We start from the raw sequence: 14,797 nt of genomic DNA, 5'->3' as shown, positions 1-14,797 counted from the left end.
TTTATTATGGAAAATATCAAACATCCACCAAAGAGAGAATGCTATAATGGAATCCTCTCACCCAACTTCAACAAGTATCTACCAGAAACCTATTTTAAACCATATTTTAGTAAACTCGAAAAAGCGAGTATTTAGACAGATTATTTTCTTTCTCACGGAATAGATGTTGTGTCATAACAGGCTTGCTTTTCTTCTTTCTTTCTCATTCACCTAAAAAATGTTTATTAAAGGTATTGTATGTGCCAGATGGAACTAAGAAAGGACAGTTATTCATTAAGAATTCCACCTATATCTTTTCTGAGGGGTCATCTAGGATCCTCTTGGAGCATCTTTACATGCAGACAGATTCTGATTTTATGTTTATATTTATGGATTTTTCTTTCTCTGTTAGGTCAACTATCATTGACATTTTTCTGTGTCTTTTAGTCACTTCAAGTGGGATTGTTCTTCACAAAACATGTATCTTCATTTTGCTTCTTAACATAATTCAGTTATGCTGGTATTAAAAATAGTGGTAAAGTGGTATATATGAGGGGCGTCTGGCTGGCTCAGTCAGTAGAGCGTGCAACTCTTAGTCTCGGGATTGTAAGTTCGAGCCCCAGTGTTTAATAGAGATTGCTTAAAAAATAAAATCTTAAAAAAAGTGGCATATGAAAGAATCTTATGAATCACTGCGTCTCCTTTCTACAGTATTATTATTTTTGACAGTGAGAAATTAAGGGAAGAATTTTGAAGCTAATTTCTTTTTCTTCATTTGGTTGTTACCAGGATCAATTTGTATTTCCTTTATCGTCAGTCCTTTTAGCAAATCTCCAAAATTTGTATTTAAGTATTATAGCTCCAATCTCAATCCAAGGAAGATAATAAATACAATCTCTTTGTTATATTTTATAGAGTGTTTTTAGGAAAGCTATTCAAAACTATCAAACTCTTCTGGAACTCTTTTGTACATTCTTTCAAGGCATGGAATTTAGACAGACCTTCACAGTAAAGCAATGCCCTCTTAAAATCTCTTCTTTTTTCACATACTGCTGTATATGTGAGTTTAATTTCCCATTTCTCACAACATACCATTTCAAAACAATTTTGCTGTAGTATCTTCTTTAAAAAGTTTTTAAAAAAGTATTACCTTCCATATCACATTATTCTGATTTTTCAACTAGATTATTTAGGAGAATATATATTTGTGTTATTGCTGTACTGTTATGTTTTATTTTAAAATAGGAAATTTTAAAACAGAAAAAAGGAAACCTGACAGGGTAAAAAGTTAAACAGCCTATGAAAATGCCAAGCGCTGCCCCAAGTGGTGTAAGAGATCGGTGTTGGGCTCTAACTGTGATTTTGTTATTGTATTGCTAAGAAATGTGCTTGTGTAATTCAGTTTTTAAAAGAAAACTTGATATAATGCCACTACCCACAACCTTATTAGTAGTAAAGCCAATTTCAGCAGGGAAAAGGAGACAGACAAAAGACACATGAATTATCCTAATTTTGAATATGTCTATTACATTTATCAGATATTTTCCTCCTCTGGCTGAATTTCTTCTGCATTTACAGTTATTGATTTGAAGAAATATCACATAGTCTATTTGGGGTTCCTTCCTTGCCCTGCTCTCAGACATACCAGTAAACTATGCTTTGTAAGAAACAATGTGATGATAACATGGTAACATGATGATAGCATGGAAACAGGACTTGGGGAATAGGAAAGAAAATAGACTTTAGCTGAAAAGATCAAGGAGGAGAGAGGAGCCCAACACCGGCTGCAAAAAGCAGCGCATAAAGTTGTCTTCTCCTTCACAAAAATACGAGCTTCTGTGCAGCACAAGTACCGAATGAAACATACGTAGCACATTACCTGGATTTCTGTGCTGGTCTTTATTTCGAAAAGTCATACTCATTTTCCATGTGTCAAGTTTCTTGGCAGGGACCAATGAGGGGACTTTGAGGACATGAGCAAAGTATTTAAATGGCAGTATCAAAGAAAATATGGCTGTTTTCCTTTATTAACAACCAGTCAATTAAGTGTCTCTAATTTTCCTTAGATAACTAACAATGGAACTCATAGCTGAGACTTGATCTTGTAAAAATTTTTTAACTGTAAAAACACACACAGACACACAACAACAACGAAAAAAAGAATCTTTGCCTTAAATTGAGCTTGAGCATTTCAAAGCTGGTATTTGCAAACTCGGAAAAAAGAGCCTTTCATTAATCCATGATTTTGGAAACAGTTACTCTAACCCACAACCACATACAAATACAAAAATCCTAATGGGACTATTTTCTTACTAAGCCTGTAACAGTTTACATTCACCTAATGGCCTGGGGTTATGAGCAAACTACTCAATTAGAGAATTTAGGCTGGTTGCCCACATATTTTAGAGCAAATTATCCTTTCACAAATGCAGAACCCCCTATATAAAACGCCTAACCAGTATTTCCTGTAAAAAAATACTATTCCCTAAATTCCCACCTTGAACCTACTAAGAATTTCTCTTTTTGCTAGGGCAAAGATTTTATGGAAATATTTGTTTTTATATCACATACCTTACTGTTGGTCTTCCTGTGGGCTTGTGTTCTGACCTTAAAGCAGCTAAGAAATTATAATCAAGACACTTCTAAATAAGATATTTCTTTTCTGAGTACTTTTGCTAAGTACCTAAGCTAAGAACCTTAAGTTGGAAGGCATAGAGTCCAGCCAATTCTTTGATAACAGATCTTCTGCTTGGGGGGTTAAATGAATTTCATGGTTATCCTTAACACTTACTATTTCTTCTTAGGCCTCTTTCATTTAAAAGGGGGTCGGTGCTTCCAATCTATAAACACCCATTAAAAGTTCTCCACCCTTTTATACTTGGCTGCTGGTCTTAATTGTCTGCAGATGGGTGGGTCACTGCATTTTTATTTCAAAGGTAGAGATTTGCAAAATGTAAACGAGCCTATTAAAAGTTCTAAATCAAAACTCTCAACATCCATTAAAGGGATCTATGTGCAAATGGAGATCGAACTCAATCTGAAAGTGTCTTTTTGTAACAAACATTTTCACCCAGGGCTAGGTAAAATTGTCTAACACCACCAACGCATCACACAAGTATTCAACATAAACACTGCGTTGTTAGAAGGTATTTAAACATTTGGTGCAAAACTTGGAACTAAGGAAAATATGTGTCTGCAAAACATTTTTTTTCTTTCATTATAGTTGATAGATAGGAGATGCCATGTAACTTACCCTACATGATACATTTTCCCTGGGTGGAAAAGAAACAAAAGCTTTTTAAAAAAAATTTTTTAATGCAAATTCAGTACAATATAGACCTGGGGTACTAACAAACATATTTTATTGCATTGAATAAAAAAATCTTAAAATGTGACAATTTTTTGGTTCACCTACTAAATTATTATTTTCTATCCTGGTAAAATTCCTTTTTAAAAAGTAAGCCTCAATTCACAGTTGCTCGGGACTGAGAACTGAAACCTGAGCTAGTTGTTCTTGGCACTGCGGGGCTCTGGCTTATCTTGCCTAAGGGACTGACAGTTTATCTCAGAATCTATGGTTTCTTCCATTCTTCTTTCACTAGCATTTCCCCTAGTCTTGCTTTTCATTAGCCCACCCTGATGGCTGACCATTTCTAATCTATAAATTAAGTAGAAGGAAAACACGAAAGTGTGCTGCTTTTATCTCTGGAAATCAAGCCCCCCACAAATGCAATTTAGTTTGGTTTCTCTGGGTCTAAAATAAAATACTCCAAGTAGCACAGGTATTTGCTAGAAGATCTGCACTAAGAACCAGCCTTAGATATTCTTCATCTTGCAATGGAGGATGCAACGGGATTGCTTTGGCTGGTTTTAGTCACTTTGGCTTTGATCCCCATAATCTGTACCCAGTAGTCAAATTAAGGTTTGACATCTGACAACTATATTTCCTCCATCCTTTCTCTAAATGCAGTGCCCAATTTATTTAATTTTAAGAGAATGGTATTTTCCCTAAACTCCAGTTTTAATATGCTGATTATAGTGACAATATTAAAAAGACGGTCCAGTCTTTGAGATTGCATTTTCTTTTTTTACTTCATTCTTGTGTGTGACAGAAGGGAAGCAGAGGTTGGGTATCTAAATAGAAACAAACAAAAAACCCCAATTTAAGCTACTCTCCTTTAGCTTGCAAAACTACATTTACAAGCTCTCAACAAAATTTTACTTTTAAAAGCCATTTTAATATTTGTTATCTTTTTCTGAGTAAAATAAGCTGATGCTTTTACATGTGGATCTTATTATGTGAAAAGCTGTCTAAGCCTGCTATTGAACATAATCATATGAATTACGAACTGTGACTTTATTTCTTTTATAATCTTTGTAGTTCTTGCCATTACTTTTACATGTCTATGTCTGGCATTATGTAGCTTTGAAACTATGCCAAAAATATTTATTGTCGTATATCTGGCATTCTCATACTACGTGGCTGAGTTTGGTTTCCAAGCTGGGCAAAACTTATTAGCAGATACAGTTCTTGGCATTTGTTTGAAAAAAATCATATGTAATTTTAGTACCCCCCTGAAATACAACCTTTTGCACTCTTTGAAACGTATGGAGTTGAAATTCCAATGCTTGAACTATCTCCTTTTCCAATGTTGAGTAATTTTTCTGCTATGAAGCACATAAAATAGAGCAAAATAACAACAACAAAAGAGACAGAAAAGAATGAATTTAACTGAAAACCAGACCGTTTTTGAAAAATTCACATGGATGGTCTGTGTAAAATATTTCCCTAGTACGCAAATCCCAGGAAACTGGGGTTGGGTTCCAAGGATACAACGTAGTGCTAGTACTTTGTGGTTACACAAATCGATAATAATGACAAAAAGCAAAATGCATATGAATACTTCTTTTACTAATTTCTTTGCAACCTGACTAGTAAGTGTTGTGAAGATAACACTGTTATAAGTACTGTTTTTGTACTTCTTTAATTTTTTTTATTTTTAAAAATATTTTGTTTATTTATTCATGAGAGACACGCAGAGAGAGAGCCAGAGACACTGGCAGAAGGAGAAGCAGGGTCCCCACAGGCAAGCCCCATCAATCCCAGGACCCCGGGATGATGCCCTGAGCCAAAGTCAGATGCTTGACCACTGAGCCACCCAGGTGCCCCTATAATGAGGACTTAAAGAACTACATACATGTGTGGGCAATATAGAAAGCTAAAATATTTTTACATATAGAGGCAAAACTGATCCATATAAAGAGCAATAATCAATTGCATTCTACTGGATATAATTTGTTTGCCTTTCTTTGGAGAAAAATCATCTGAATTAGCTATATTTGGTAATTCACGGAGTAATAAATAATACTATCATGTGCTTTAGGTGGTAAAGGTTACATTATTTTAAATTTAATATAAATTATTGTGTTATATTAATTATATTATTATAAATTATTCTGTGTATATTCATTATTTTTTTCAGTCAAAAATTTTTTTATAAATTTATTTTTTATTGGTGTTCAATTTACCAACATATAGAATAACACGCAGTGCTCGTCCCATCAAGTGCCCACCTCAGTGCCCGTCACCCAGTCACCCCCACCCCCCGCCCACCTCCCCAGTCAAAATTTTCTTGAGTACCTATTACATATCACTGCATTTGATGCTGAGGATACAATGGTAATTCAAAACAACCCTCTGAGATCTATAGTTCAGTGAGAGAGACAGACAATGATCAAAAACGCACAAAAATAAACGTACAATTGTAACTGATCAGAGCCACAGTGGTGTCTTGAGAGAAGGCTGCAGGGCTCTTTGAGGGTAAAATGTATAGAATGGTAATCTCAATGTAGGTTAATTTTACTTTAAGTGGCATCTACATTTCCTGATTTTTGTATTTATCAAAGGTAATACTACAAATTAGAAACCTATTTAAAAAAATTCTTACTGAGTCAATTACCCATATAAAACCTAATAATTCTCCATTATACAAATAAGTCTAATATTTACATACTTAATACTATTGTAAAAATACTGTGTAACATAAATTTCTCTGTTAATTTATTAATTAGGATCATAAAAAAGAATCATAGATGGTTACAATTAGTAGAGTCAAAACTAAATCAGCTAACCTTATGCCAATTGCTCCTTCTAAAGTCCTCTCTCTCAAAAAAAAAAAAAAAAAAAATAAAGTCCTCTCTCCCATTCCCCCAGCACCCTTGTCCAAAACATTATTTGTGCTATATCTGGCCCATAGAAAGATGTTACTTTTCAGTATTTTAGGTAATTTAGAATCTTTGGCATCCTGTACTCTGAAATGTTCTAAGAGTCTCTTGGGTTACCCATGGCTGACTATTACTGAGCACATTTGTTGCCCATTCCCTCTATTCACTCAAATGCATTCCCTTTATGTTCCAAGATCCAATTAGAAGATTGCTTTTATGAAGCTTACTTATAGAATAAGATACAAATGCATTTGCTTTTTTTGTTTGTTTGTTTTTTGTTTTTTTGTTTTTTATTTAGTTTTTGTCTTTTAAGTAGGTGCCATACCCAGCGTGGAACCCAATGTGGGGCTTGAACTCATTACCCTGAGATCAAGACCTGAGCTGTTATCAAGAGTTGGATGCTTAACAGACTGAGTCACCCGGGTGCCCCCAAATGCATTCGCTTTTTGAGCACGTTGTAGGTATCCACGTCACAAAAGCTGAATTTATATATATGAATGTTACCCTAGCAAAACAACACAAATATACATTTTGTTTTTTCCATAATAGTAGTGATAGCTATGAGCTAAGTCATTCATATTTGTTCAAATATTCCTTTTGATCTTACGTGTGAGGCCATTAAAAATGATCCAGCACCTTTAACCCTTTACCTTGTGTCTTAGATCAGGTTTCCTAGAAGCAGGCCATCAGGTGAGGATTCATATACAAGTGATTTATTAAGAGAGTACTCCTGGGGGAAAGCAATAAGGGGATGTGGAAAGCAGGACAGGAAAAAGGAAGAGAGTTTAGCAAGAATGAATTGCAGGCCAATTCCCATAGAACATACCTTTGCCATGTGCCTGAATAGAAACTCTGGAACAAAGTCACGTCTCAGAATTGTTCTGACCAGGGGATAAGGACATATTTCATATTCCTGCATCCATCAGTCCCCCTTGGGTGAAGTGGAGTGGGGGGAAGTAAAATACAAGCACTCTCCAGTGTTGGCACAGAAAGATCCAGTTTCCCCAGGGGATCTTCCAAAACACAGCCCGTTGTCTGCTGTTGGAAGCAGAAATACACAAAGAGGTAAAAAGAGATCTAAAGGTATTGGGGAGAAACATTGATAGTGTTTGCAAAACCTTCTCTGGTCCCCTAACAGTTATTCTCATCTTCCTGGGTATGTGGTTAGGCTACACTTCCCAGCCTCCTTTGTCAAGTGTGGCCCTGCAACTGTGTTCTCTTCACTGAACAGAGTGGAAGTGATGTGTCCACTTCTGTGCCTCGGGTAGCTCCATTATCCTGTCATTCTCTCTGTTGCTGGAACTCAGAGTGACTCAGCTTATACTATAAAGATAATGACAATGACCTGAGGTGTGATGGTGCGACATGATAGAAGGACTGGGGTCTCTGAATGACTTCCCGGAGCAGAACTTCTTGATGACTCAAAGCAGTCACACTGGAGTATTATAGGTAAGAAGTAAACCCCTTCTTCAAACCACTTAGTTATTGTTGGGTCTCTAGCACAGTAGTCTGGTCCTTTTCTAATTACTACAAGGCACTTTATTCTTAGTATAACATTATATTATAGACCCATTGGTAATTATTCTTGATTTCTTCTATTAGAATACTTATTGTAAGAGAGTAGATTTGCCTATCTTTTTCTTACTGGCAAAAAATACTCAGCAAAAGCTTAGTCGGTGAATAAATGAAAGTGTAGTTACCTTGTCCTACACTAAATAAAATTTATAAAAGCACAGTACAATTAAAGCACCTACTAAAATGCTAAGTTTGAAGTGATACAGAACAAATGGAAAGGGTTTAATGAAAAGTAATCCAAATGATTAATGAGATAAAATATTGATATATTAAAGATGGTTAGAAGAGAAATGATATAACTTTGAAAAAATAAGGTTGAAGGCCACCTTGGAAAGTGTCTTTTTGCACTGGAAAGGTGATTAGAAAGTGGTTGCCGACCAACTGTTTTCCATCTCTGCAGAGGAAAAACTAGCAGAAAAGAGCTTAAATTGACTTGACAGAAATAGTGATTAAACATTAGAAAAGGCTCCAGAGTGATATTGTGGAATCTCTGTCCCTGGTGAATTTTAAGGACAAACCATCTGTCTTAGACATTTCAGGCAGAGCCTTGCAAGAAGAGAGAGGTCTGGATTAAATGACTCCTTGATCTGGCTCCCTTTCAATTGCAGGAGTCTGTGCCACTATGCAGTGTATCCGGGGATCTGGCAGTGACATCTTTCACTCCAGTGACCAGCCAGACTGATGAATAGACATCCCCTTATCTATAACTTTCGAGAGAATTCTTTTTTCTGCATGAAGCTGATGGGGTGGGGTGGGTAGCAGGGTGTAGAAAGACTAATTTTCCAAAATAATGATATTAATGATATCTTGTATCTAGAACTCTAAAGTACTAAGTGATTTCCATATGATCAATACAAACTGGAAAAGTACTATGATTTTTGACACATTTCAGGTGCTAGGTTCTATTTCATAAAATTCACTCTTATAGCGATGATGGAAAGATAATGATTTAATGTTGACTTTGAAATGACACAGAACAGAGAGAAACACTACTGTTTACAATACTTATTTACAGTGGTATTATAACACTAGCAACAACTCTACCTACAAATTTTGCATTAAAACTTATGCTATATTTATATTACTCATCAACATTCATGTTAGAAAGTCCCTAAAGACAACCTTTCATTAGGAAAGATTTTCTTAGTCTTAAAAGTTTGCTTTTTTGGGATTCCTGGGTGGCGCAGCGGTTTGGCACCTGCCTTTGGCCCAGGGCGCGATCCTGGAGACCCGGGATCGAATCCCACGTCGGGCTCCCGGTGCATGGAGCCTGCTTCTCCCTCTGCCTGTGTCTCTGCCTCTCTCTCTCTCTCTCTCTCTCTCTGTGACTATCATAAATAAATAAAAAAAATTTAAAAAAGTTTGCTTTTTCATTACTGAATAATGTGGAAGCTATTGTTTTAAAGGAAAACACTTGTTTCCATTGGGATATATATCTTTTGCATTTTGGCACTGAAAGATAAAAGACAATTAAAATGAAGGATTTATATATTGTGGGGATTTCCAATTTTACAAATAGATAATTTTAGTGAAACTTTCCATGTTTGTTATAAATCCAAACATAAACTTTTGAATTCTTTCAGAAAAGGTGGAAAAACCCTGCTTTTATATTTTAAGATGTTGTAGTGATTGATTTCATTCATTTATTTAGTTAAATGGTAGACATTAATAAGTTATAACCCAACGGGAGGTTTTTTTTTTTTCACTGAGGGGGGAAAATCTAATCAAATTTAGAAGGAAATATTGACTCCTTTTTATGTAATGAATCTTGAAAGTAAATGTTGCTCTTAAACACATGAAGTGATGTTCAACCTCCCTCATAATTAGAAAAATGCAAAACTACAAGGAGATACCATTTTTTTAAAACCTGTCAGACTGTTGAAAATAAAAATGTGATCATACATTGCGTTGTCTAGAGTGAGGAAAGAAGCACACTTGTGGTGGGAATGTTATTTAGTACAATCTCCATGGAGGGTAATGGGAAACATCTATTGAAATGATAAATACACATATCCTTTATATATTGACATACACAAAAATGGCACATGCACAAAGTTTTAGATTGCTGTGTTGGCTTGTGATGGTACAAGATGAGAAACAACCTAAATGTCCATTAACAGAAGACTAGATGAAAAATGCTACATCCTTTCAATTGAATGCAGCCACCAAAACTGCTGAGACAATTCTTAAGATATATGCAGAGTAGTGGATAGAATAAACTACTCTTTGTGCAAGAATGAAAAAAGAGAAAGAAATATATCCATATATTCATAACATAAATCCAAAAAGCTAAGAACTACCAACAGTGGTTGCCTCCAGGAAAGGGAACTATGCATCCTGAGGCCAGGGTGAGAGAGTCTTACTTTATCCCTATGTCCTTTTGCAATTTTTGAATTTTGTATCATAGACATGTAATATCCATTCAAAAATAAATAAAATAGGGTCACGGGCTGGCTCAGTTGGAGGAGTGTGCAAGTCTTGATCTTGGAATTGTGACTTCGAGCTTCATATTGGGTGTTGAGATTAATTAAATGAATAAAATCTTAAAAAATAAACAAAATAATAAGAGAAATATTGTGAATAGTATAACAACTCATTTATTCTTAGTTTGAGGATTTATTTACATTCAATACAAAATTATCTTCAACTTCAAAATGTAGAATTAAGGCAATTCTAACTTTTTAAAAACTGCTCACACTTTCTGTATGGGTTATAATTATGCATTATAATTAATATTTAAAATATTAAATAAAATCTTAAAAAAAAAAAGGGACACCTGGGTGGCTTGGTGGTTGTGCATCCGCCTTCAGCTCAGGGTGTGATCCCGGAGTTCTGGGATCGAGTCCCACATCGGGCTCCCTGCATGGAGCCTCCTTCTCCCTCTGCCTTCTCCCTCTTCTGTCTCTGCCTCTCTCTTTCTCTCTCTCTCTCTCTGTCTCTCATAAGTAAATAAATAAAATTTTAAAATATGAAAACACCACAAAACAATTTAAAAATATGCTCTATGTAAAGAGCACAAGAAATCATTCTTTTCTCCTTTATCCTTGAAGTATGAGATCCTTGAAGCCAGGAACCCTGTACCTGTTCACCTAGAAGGATAGAATGGGAAAAAAATGACTTCTTTAAAAAAGTATTTTAATTATAAAAGTAATATGTATTATACACATTTCAAATTTGGTAATTATTTTCAAATTGACCTTAAGCAACTGCCAGTTTATACTTCCACTAACAGTGTAATGAGCATGCACGTTACAGATCATACCTCAGGTAGACAATTCCAAGTGTTTTACTTCACCATCTCAGAGAAATAGTCATAAATAAATTTGGCTAAATAATTTAGATGGAAAATAAGAAACAACTTGCATATATATGGGAAGAATTCCTAAAGGAAGCATAAGGTCTCTGAAGTCCTCTGAAAGAGCCATTCTGCAAGAGATTGAGAGTGAAATTTAAACAGCGTCAGTATACAAAAAAATGGAGTAGCTCATTCTCCAGTGATATCATCTCAATGGAAATTATTGTTAAGATTTCCAAAACAGTAAGTTACTTTTCAATTATACAAACACTATTTCTAAGATATGACAAAGGTAATTTGCTCATATTCATCTGTTGTGGAGGGTCAAGCTTTAATGCTAGAAACATTAATATTGGAGGCATTGAAAGATGGCATCTATGAAGACAACTGAATGTAACAATAATTTAAATTTTCTATGACTAATTATAAGGGGAAATAATATTCCAAAGTCTTCCATAAAATTTTTCTTTCTTTTCTTCCATCAGGTTTTGATCACCAGTACCAATGTGAGCCATACCATAGCCTAAGGCAAAAGGAAAAATCAATAATACTGATCCTGTCCTTATTTAAAATTTTGATATTTTATTCATCGTGAATTCTTTTGGATTGATTTTTTTAAAATATTGAATTAAATTGTTATTTATATTGATTACTGGGTTCTTTAACACTTCTTTGTATTTTGGACCTGAGGCGAACATCTCACTTATTTCACTCTGGTCCTGATGATCACCCAAATCATAAAATGATGTCAGAAGAGAAAGAAGTAATTTAAAACTTCTCTTAAGCACATTTTCTTCATGATCCCAATGTTCTATGGAAAATATTAAAATAAAAAATAGAATTAATAAAATGCTAATTAAAAAATTTATTTACTAAGTCAGGAAGGTATCCATATTTTATAGATGAAGAAATGGAGGCTCAAAAGAATTAGTAATTTGCTTGTGACACCCAAACAGTATGTGAACTCGCTACAACTGAAACCTAGATTTGTCTTTTACCAAAGCCCCGTTTCTTTCCAATGCACAAGGTTCTTTCTCAGGGAGAATTATTGACATTTGAATTAAGCCCTGGAAGAAGGATAGGGATTTGCCAGGAGCAGAAAAAGGGATAAGATAGTATAGGCAGTGGGAGAAAGTGTGGATAATGCCTGGAAGTAATTAGTGTCCATGGGCAGATTTACCATGAAGCTAAGGAGGCTGATGTGTCATGACTCTTTGGGAGAAACTGTTACAAAGAGAGGGACTGTGATGATGCGTTCGCAAGATCATATGTTTTCTGCGAGATTTGCCCAAGCAAGACATTTAATGTCATCAATGAAGATTGCTGTCTTTCCCTTCTGGTTTTCCCTCCAACACATTTCCCCTTGTATTAGGTGGCTTTGCAATAAATTGCTCAGGGATTTTTGGGGATCCAGCTTATGGATAGTTGGAGACATGCTTTTGGGGGTTAGTGGGATGAATTTACATTTTCTCTCTGTTTTGCTTCTTAAATTCCACAAATGACTGAAATCATATGGTATTTGTCTTTTTCTGACTTATTTTGCTTAGCATAATACTCTTTAGCTCCATTCATGTCATTGCAAATGGCAAGATTTCTTTTTATTTTATTTATTTTTAATTTTTTAAAAGATTTTATTTATTTATTCATGACAGAGAGAGAGAGAGAGAGATAGAGGCAGAGACAGGCAGAGGGAGAAGCAGGCTCCATGCAGGGAGCCCGACATGGGACTCGATCCTGGGTCTCCAGGATCAGGCCACGGGCTGAAGGCAGCGCTAAACCGCTGAGTCACCCGGGCTGCCCGATTTCTTTCTTTTTAAATGTTTTTTTTGTTGTTTGTTTTAGAGAGAGCAAGCATATTCAAGAGTGTAGGGGGAGGTGGAACAAAGGGAGAAGGAGAGATAGAATCTTAAGCAGGTCCCATTCCAATTGTGGAGCCCACCCTGGGGCTCAATCCCATGACCCTGAGTTCATCATCTGAGCCAACATCAAGAGTTAGATGCTTAGCCAACTGAACCACCCAGGCGCCCCAAGATTTCATTTGTTTTTATGGCTGACTAATCTCATCGTATGTATATACCACCTCTTCATCAGTCAATAGACACTCGGGCAGTTTCCACAGTTTGGCTGTTAAAGATGATGATGCTATAAACAGTAAGGTTCATGTATCACTTTGAATTTGTATTTTTGTATTATTTGGATAAACATGTAGTATTGTAATTGCCAGATCATAAGGTAGTTCTGTTTTTAACTTTTTGAGGAACCTCCATACTGTTTTCCAGTGAAGAGACATTTTTCCAAAGAAGTCATACAGATGGCCAATAGATACATGAAAAGATGCTCAACATCACCCATCATCAAGGAAATACAAATCAAAACTACAATGAAATATCACCTCACACCTATCAGAATGGCTAAACTCAACAACACAAGAAATGACAGGTTTTGGAGAAAATTTGGAGAAAGGGGAACACTCTTGCACTGCTGGTGGGAATGCAAACTGGTGCAGCCACTGTGGAAGACAGAATAGAGGTTCCTCAAAAAGTTAAGAATAGAACTACCCTATGATTCATTGATTAAAAAAAAAAAACTATTTATTCATGAGAGACAGAGAGAGAGAGAGGCAGAGACACAGGCAGATGGAGAACCAGGCTTCCTGCGGGGAGCCCAAAGTGGGACTTGATTCCAGGATCCCGGAATCACACCCTGAGCCGAAGGCAAACATTCAACCACTGAGCCACCCAGGTGCCCAGATTCATTGACTTTAATAAGGACTCTGGTCTTTTGTTATGGCCTGTTACAAAAGGAATGTCATTCAATACTTTAATTAAAGACTTTTTTTTCCCTTCAAAATTGTGATTCTAATAATATTTACATAGAATCAAACAGAATATAAAATGGGCAAAGAGATGTTTCTCAAAAGGATATTTTAAAAATATTTTAAATAGTCATACTCTTATGAGTTTATTCTAAGGCAAAAAAAGGTCATAAATATTGTTTTGCCTATAGATTATTTTCAAAAAGACAGACCTCACACTGGATGGATTTTCAGACTTAATGAATATGTTGAAAGCCCTCAAAAGCTGTGATTCTTCTATGTACCATAAGACAACTAGAGATAATAGGAAAATATATGCATAATGAAAGTGTTAATAGATAAATAAACCAGACAGCAAATACTGCTCCATTACCATGGAGTCTACGCTGGATGTGTCCAACGCTGACTAGCTGGCCATTGTTCTCTACCGCTGTGATTGAAAACTCTATGTATAGTTTTAAACTTTTTTACCAAGTGAAAACCAGGCTGTGGTTTTATTCAACAATGGGAAATAAATAACTTTTGGACAACAGTGACCTGTGGTCTAAAACACCCATGCCGCGCTGTCCCACAATATGGCTGCTATGAAAGGTGAGGAAAAGAGCTCCTAGCAGTCTTTAAAGGTATTAATAAGTGTGCAGGATGTACACCATGTGCAGCTCATTCCTTTAATCTGGGGAGAGAAAAACCTGCCTCCACAGTTGTTAACCACATTGGCATTTACAACAGTTATTTTCCTTTCAGGTTCCTCTCATAAATGGAGTATTTTACATACATATATCAACTTGGATTAAAAAAAAAGTCTAAGTATAATATAAGGAGTTATCCATTATACAGCTGTTTAAGCCTTGCAACACAGGACAAAGACATTTTATGCACTCTAAGACATTTTTTCTCAAAGATCGGGA

At 35.6% G+C, this 14,797-nt stretch overlaps 1 long non-coding RNA gene across 5 annotated transcripts in view; it reads right to left on the bottom strand.

The window, feature by feature from the left end:
* Nucleotides 1-14,797, bottom strand: part of LOC112668141 (uncharacterized) — a 46,645-nt gene that overhangs the window by 14,717 nt on the left and 17,131 nt on the right. For 3 of the 5 annotated variants that reach the window (XR_003141506.3, XR_003141505.3, XR_003141502.3), the window contains one exon: nucleotides 7,031-7,242. The exons of the other annotated variants lie outside the window; for them this stretch is intronic. This is a non-coding gene — a long non-coding RNA (uncharacterized LOC112668141). The remainder of the gene's footprint in view (nucleotides 1-7,030; nucleotides 7,243-14,797) is intronic. 5 annotated transcript variants of the gene reach the window in all.

Source organism: Canis lupus, chromosome 36 (assembly GCF_003254725.2).
Source record: "Canis lupus dingo isolate Sandy chromosome 36, ASM325472v2, whole genome shotgun sequence".
Lineage (NCBI taxonomy): Eukaryota > Metazoa > Chordata > Mammalia > Carnivora > Canidae > Canis > Canis lupus.
This window is presented reverse-complemented; position numbering and strand designations above follow the sequence as displayed.